Raw genomic sequence first — 7,732 nt, 5'->3', positions numbered from 1 at the left:
CTGTCTGCTTTCATTGTTTGGTTGGATTCATTCTTAACACCGATTTCTGACCAGATAAAGACAATATAAAGTAAAAAAGGAGCTGTTACACTGACGGTTAGTCAGAGTGTTTGACCACGCAAATATATCTTAGAGATCTGAAAAAAATCTATGGAAGAAATAACATTCTAATGGCGGAGATATGAATTGATAATGATAATGAATATTATAAAACTTTGGGGATAGCCTGAGCACAGACAGACACAATGTACTTATACTAGAGGCTTTATTCAGGGGCTATATATATATGGGAATGGCCTTGCAAAAGCAATGTTCTCTGTGACATAGTACCTACTTGATCACAAAGTCTAGCAATGTTGCTAGGAGACTTTATGTCCAGGCAAATGGTAGACTAATAGGCCCTGAATTATTCAGTATCAGTACTGGAGGTGATGCTGTTAAGAAAAGTTATATCAGCATGGAAGGCTTATTTTCTTCCTGAGACCTTTGCAAGCGTAAAAATGGGCTGCATCACTGGAAGTTCAGGTGAATCCATTTATGTATAATTTCCACACCTTCATCTTCTGCAGTGCTCATTGAAGGGCATGCAGTCAGAAGTGCCTTTGTGTTTTCTATGCTGTCCTTTCCTTTTTCCCCCAGACTGTTTCTCAAGCTGCACTGTACTGTACGTGCATGAAACCTTCCTATTCTACTGGCACAAATTAATCCGCGCCGCCTGTCCACCTGCAACAGGCCTCATACAGCACAAGGGCACATGCATTTATTTCACTTCTTCCTGCGGGGGCCAAACATACAGAGACATATAATTTAAAGCTGTCATCTCTTGCTGTCCGCTGTTTCCTTGGCCAAACAATACAGTGTTTCAGTGAGAGGTAAGCTCTTACCTATCCTATTTATGCCCTACCAGGATGAAAAGGCTGCTTTCCCAAAGACATGAAAGATGGGACTATAAATCTTCAACATTAGCAATGAATAGATGATTAGAAATAATTGCAAGCCTCCTACTGATGTCTGTGGCAGCTACTGTATATATGTGGTGCCTTAGTCTGTAATTCTGGCTCTTCAAAATGGCACTGCCTCAGAACAGTTCCTCCTGTGAAGCAGCACTTACTCAGCTTTCTATAACTAGGAGCTAAGATGAAACTGCTTGTAGTCTTACTAAGGAAAATACAGGACTGTAGACATGTTGAAAAATACAGCTTAAGGGCTTCTTAGAAAAGTCTGTGGTGAAGGTGAAAGTTCGGTGTATTTATATTGCAGAGGCGGAACCATATGGCAGCCTGGCGTCGCAGTGACATTCTCCAAATACGGCTAAAACGCTTGACTGCCGCTCTTCATTTTCCCATCCGCGCATCATTGCATCAGCAAGAATCATGCGTTTGACATATCCACAACGCAAACACATCAGCACCGCTTAACTACTCAATAATGAACCTGGACATCTCTGAAAAATAAATACCCAGTGTTTGTTGCTGCATTGCGACCAGTTTAATTGAGGTCCTTCTTGTTCACTTTAATTTTACACAGATATTCTGTAGTGCAGACACCCTGCTACACATGACACACAATTTGATGAGTAAAGTGAGGTTCACGTTCTGTTTTGAGTTGTTCATAATCACATGTTTGGTTTCATGTTTAATAAATCATTAAAGCGTAATTTGATGAGACATGATTGCTGAGACGTTTGGCGGGATCTCACATTGTGTGGCAATTGGATTTTGCAGGAAAAAATGTCCGCTGTTGAACCAGCACAAACATAAAGCATTTGGCTTCAGCAAAATCCTCTTTGTGGCAGAAACAGTAACACTAACAATATTATTGCCACAAATGGAAGCTGAAGAAACAAGTGCTGAAATATTGTTAGAACTTAAAAATGACTGGCGTTTAACATATGTTATGAATTCAGTGCTGACATGCAGGAGGCTGTCTTCTGAATTTCAGTGTAATGCTTTTTGGGAACATCAGAAATTGCTTTCACTCATGGATTCATTTACATTGATCCAAAAATACTCCAGTTATTGCAGAACTAGGCTACACTTCTGTAACCACTGCCAGATCCTTCCTGATTGCACCATAAAAAGACGATTTGCAGTACTGGGCTCAGTCTGCACATGGCACCACTGGATCATTGCTACAGTCACTATTTAGATATGGTTCTCTCTCAACCAAAAACAATATCTTTCCATGTGCCAGAAGGAAAATAAATACCCTCTTTTTCTGTGTTAGTTTAATGTCAAAGTTGCAAGTTTCTTGCCACTGCCTGGCCATGCTGATAGAGTAATACGAACAAAAATAATCGCAATTAAATATGTGTTATGACACTTTTCCGCCTGACATTTCTGACCTTTGTATAAAGTGTCCAGCCTGTGAGAGGTATATAGTGTATATGTAGGAGGCTCTGTCACCAGCTAGTTCCTCAAGGGGCCGTGGCTGCTGCAAATCTCAAAGTGGCTGCCTCAAATCGAACGGTCCGGGTGATGGATGGCCTCTGGCATGATGTATAGCTGCTGCTTTCTTGCCACAGGCCTGCGTGGGCTGGTGTTTGGTCAAGTGACCTCCGCTTCCTGTGCATCGTCGCTCGTCCCTGGGGACCCGATTTGCTGTCTGGGTGTAAATATGATCCATGGTACTACATGGCAGATGCTGAGTGATGGGCCTCATTGTCCACGGGACGGAAATCAGATTCTCCCTAGCTTTGTTCCAGCAGCCTTTGCACCAAGGCGGGCTCCTCAGGGAGTAGACCAGGGATTCACTGGCTTCACATTTGTTCAGTGAATGACAGTGAATAAGCAGAATTAGATTTTACAGAATGAGTATTGATGAATTATCAGTTATTCAAAAGTTAAGCTAATGTTACATTCTTTTAACCCTCCTTGGTATTATGAAATCACATATTTGGAGTAAGTCTGGCTTTAATATCACTGCAGAACCATTATGACCAATATTTTTTTTTAATGAACAGGGAGTGATAGGAACATTCAGATCTGTTGGAAAACAAATCCATACTGCAAGATAGTCCACCTAGAGTCCTTATACAGCATGACCTTCTGTTGTGGCCAATCAGCCAGCCTGCACCATAACCAAAATGTGTAATCTCTCAGTGTGCCATTAAGTAATGTTACGATTCTTACTTTTGCTGCTATGCACTACAGTGCATACCACACCACTAAATAATGGGTCACTGAACTTCCACAACAGAGAGAACTGCCAGGCGCTGACACAATGCATTTTCCCCCCTCTATAGCTACTCTGGTAAATACACACAGTGAGAAATTAGATTTGGCAGGTCATTCAACTCTCCCCCTCGGGATCTGCAACTTTGCGACTGCAATGTTGCAATGTTTATATATATATATATATATATATATATATATATATATATATATATATATATATATAGGCCTCAAAATAAACAGTTCACCTCAAATACTATTTCACAGATTTGACCATTTCCTTTAACCTCTTAAGATCTTATAAGGCAGTGACAGGGACTGAAAACATGCTAAAAATCTCACCCACTAATCAAAAAGCATGTAAAGGTAACATCACAATTTCACCCTTGATTGGAATGAATAGATGCAAAATTCTTGAAGGATTAAACAGCTTTTTTTTTTTTTTAAACCAGATTTTTATCACATCATTCAGGCTGAGAAATGAACAGAAAAGAAAGAAGAAAATGGCAGGTGAAGATATTGAAGCTATAGAGTTTGCTCCCTGTAATTTAATGATGGGGAAGCCACTGCTTCTTTTGCTCCATTGCTACATTTCAGTGGCATTAGCTTCACCTCCAACTTTGCCCAGAGCTGGTGGCACTGCTGGAGGATAAAGTCCTGCTCACAGCTCTTCCAGATTATTCATGTATGTCCACTGCAGCTCCCTTGGCAACAGAGAAGGGAAGGGCCCACTCATTCAACACATGCTGCTCTTAATGCTGAGTTGGTGCTCTCTGAACAACATGCACAATAAGAGAGTGAGACATCATTCTGTAGAAATCTAAAGTCTCTTCTGTGTCTGTTATGAATTTTAATTGTGTCAATTCATAGTTAATCTTTAACATCACTACTGTTGCCAAGACTAAGCACAAAGGGACGCTTCACCACCACAACTCCACCTTCATGGTTTGTTTGTTCCGTGTGTAGCAACAGGCATCAGCACTCCTGACATGACAGCAGCAACTTAACTGCCTGCCCTGATTAAAGAGGCTTTTTCCAGCTTTTTGTCTTTATTAGACACATTCATTCATCAGGTACACAGTTCATTTCTGAATTAAGCTATAGATAAAATCTCTCTAATATTACGCCAGCCTTTCCTATTTTTAGTTGACTCAAGCTGCATGCAAAGGTTGACATTTTAGTTGCCCAGGGCAACCAAAATCTGATAAGTCAGATTTGCTCTGACAGAGAGAATCTTTTAAACCTGAAGATTTAAGTGTGACACATGGATACACACTCTAACATTGTTACCTAGAAATGATCCCCACTATTGTTGTGATTGATTATGTCATGATTTTCATCCTCATTACCAGCACCATTTCTGCTCAGCTGTTTAAAGGTGGACTCCACCAATTTTACATGTGAAGGTCAGTTTACTTGACATTAGGACTATATTCAGCCAGTAGTCCTGATGGTGTCATCAAGGCTGAGACACACTTGAGCAGCTGAGTTATAGAGTGGGGGGTGTGGTTTGAAAGAAACTGGCACTCAAGGAGGCAGGGGCAGTCTAATGAAAGATGCTTGAGTGCATTATGTGAACTGCAGCATCCAGTAAATCTCTGGCTGATGATGCTTTGATTTCTGTTCACTATTCATACTAGTGGCATGGCTCTGGGGATGGCAGTGTTGGTCTGTCTGTCGGTCGGTCACTCAGTTGGTCCACCACCTTGTCCATCCAGCAGTTAATGAGATATCTCAGTCTGGACTGGGGATGAAATTTTGTAAATTGGACACACACATCTTAAATATATGAATGACACTGATATCCTCTGACGTTTCCATTACTCCAGTACAGCTTTATGACCAAATACCTGCAAAACTAATAACATTCCCATCATCCTTAGCTGTAATGTACATTTAGTTCTATTAAGCAAATGTTAGCATATTAACACATATTAACATTTAACTCAAAGCACTGCTGTGCCTAAGTACTCAGTAGCATGACTCTCTGTCTTGTTAGTCTGTCCCTTGTGAGCCCTGCAATGTTATAGGAATACAATACTAAATCACTAGAGTACTCCTTTACTTTGCTGCTTACCTTACACAGTATACTAGTGCTGATGTGGATTGTTTATGTGAGTGATAGCAGCTACTTTAAAAGTCAGCCAGCTGTAAACTCACCATTTTTAAAAGTTTTTTTTAAAAGTTCAGATAATTTTCATATTTGCAATTCTGTTTTTGTCTGTGGTGATTCCTCCACTCCCCCTCAGTGTTCAAAGGGCTCCATTTATACAAATAAACCATGACTGAGAGATGACCTCCTGCTTCTTTTCTGGGTAATGAGAGAAGCCTGATGCAAAACATGATATCCAAACAACATATAGCTGGTGGTAATGATGTTGAATTGTTTTGTTTCAACTTCACCAAGTGGAACTTTCTTTGTAGGTTCAGTGTCAGGGTTGTGGACATTACAAGAGTTGAGTATAAGAAGTTAAGAATGGATGGAGGTGGTTAGGAGCCCCTTTCCTCTAAACTCTTAAGTGCAGATGCTCATTCTGAATAAAATCCATTGCAATTTTAACAAGCTATTTTATCAAACTTTATTCTGACAATATATGATTCTTTTATGAAACAAATCATAATGCAGTTTCAAGCTAAACTGGTGCTGAAAGAACTGGTGTAGAATATTTGCTTTGTTCATAACAGAGAAGGCCTTTCTCTCTCTCACACACAGGACACACACACCTACCTGTACACAAAGCCTGTGTGATTTGTGTATAAAGTGGAAGGCATCCTGCTGCTCCACCAAAATTACATTCTGGCAGGTGTAAAAATTTGCTCTGCGAGAGCACTCCACACAGGTTGATTGTGCACCTGCTTGGCTATTTTACAGGTGCTATTCATGCTAGCAAAAAAAACGGCGGCTTCCTCACAGGATCTCTCCCCGGTCTCAAACCGATGAGCTCTGTGCCTGCCAGCATGATGGAAAGCTCATCATGTTAATTCAAAAGCTAACTGAATCAGCCGTAGAATTGTATTTCTACCAGACAGGTGAGCTTCATTAACTTTTTCCAGCTCTGTTGCCCTGGCAGGATTCTCACTATCATTTTGCTCTCCCTGAAATGCAGTGAATAATTAAATTCGCAGGGCAAAATATTGAGTTTAGACTTTCCACTGAGACATAAATATTTCTGTAACATCTGTGAAAACACAAATGGCTGCTGCAGGAATATCAGTTTGAACTTATTTGCTTATTTATCATCTCAGTAGTATTACACTTTATGTGTATGTGTTACACAACTGACCTAAGAAATGTATTACATACTAAAATGGGGACATAGCCTAGAAGTTTTAGACAGAGGATAATTAATTGGATTCCCTGGACTGACTGGGGACATACTCCTTATGCTTCATCCATCAACAAATACTATTTACTAGCTGGGGTCAAGTTACCTGCATCAGCCCCAGCAGAAGATGATGGTATCCAAATCTGGCTTCTACACACATATATGTATGTATGCTGCATAAGAAGATATACATGTTAAATTTCTTTAGACGATATTTATGGTTAATTTGACTGCATTCACTTTTGCCTTTGTTTAGCATCTTTTACTTACCCCAAATGCATCAGGACCCTTTTTTGCAGAACAAACTCAGCTGTAAGTCAAACAACTGCCAGTACAGCTTTACAAATCCTCAGTGATATTTGCTCAAAATATTACTAAAATAACACTAATAACAGCTCAAGGTTACAAAAAAGTTTTGCTTCCCTATTTATATACACAAATACAGCAGAAAGGTATAAGGTATAAAACTATGACACAGTCTAGTTACATGTAAAGTGATTTTAAACAATCCCTTTTTCATTGAAAGTCTATGTATGGCTGTAAATCACTGAAAATAATAATAATTAATAATCAATATGTATTCAAAATGTATTTCAAAATAATTATTGAGTAATGGTAATTGAGTAATTAAGTTATGGCCTACAGGTGTAACTGAGATACTATGAGACAGCCCCACACCAACATTTTCAACTGGTTTCATCAGCTGCTCTTTACATGATGTAGTATAGTTACTATTCTAGATTCAAACTGACAAGATAAAAGCACAGCTGCAAATTTTGTAAAAGGTTTATTTTGCGATCATATGTGTGGCTGTGGGACCACACGTTGTAATTACCATACACACACACACATACACACACGTACAAGTCACACCGTTTATTTTTGGACCTGTTCAAACAGGGCTACCTGCTGAATATTAATGGTGCTCTCTAGGTTGCACACAGGTTAATATGCGTCCTTTCTGATGAATAACTAAGGGCTAATGTATAATGCATAAGACCTGCTGTTCCCTGCTCGGGGCTTTGTCGTTGTCTCAGGTGTCCATGTTGGAAAGTGTGGGAAGTCACCATCAGGAGGAATTGTTTCTGAATATCTTAAATACTGTAATGGCTGTAAAGAGGAGTTCTCAGCTGAATGTCACATTTACTTGAACAGTGGATCATAGTAACTATATACATAGTTATTACCATCACTGCCCATACATTCTTTCTCATTCTTCTCTCAGTATTTCTG

This window comes from Lates calcarifer, linkage group LG20, assembly GCF_001640805.2.
Source record: "Lates calcarifer isolate ASB-BC8 linkage group LG20, TLL_Latcal_v3, whole genome shotgun sequence".
Taxonomy (NCBI): domain Eukaryota; kingdom Metazoa; phylum Chordata; class Actinopteri; family Centropomidae; genus Lates; species Lates calcarifer.
The sequence above is the reverse complement of the archived record's forward strand: the minus strand, read 5'-3'. Positions refer to the sequence as shown.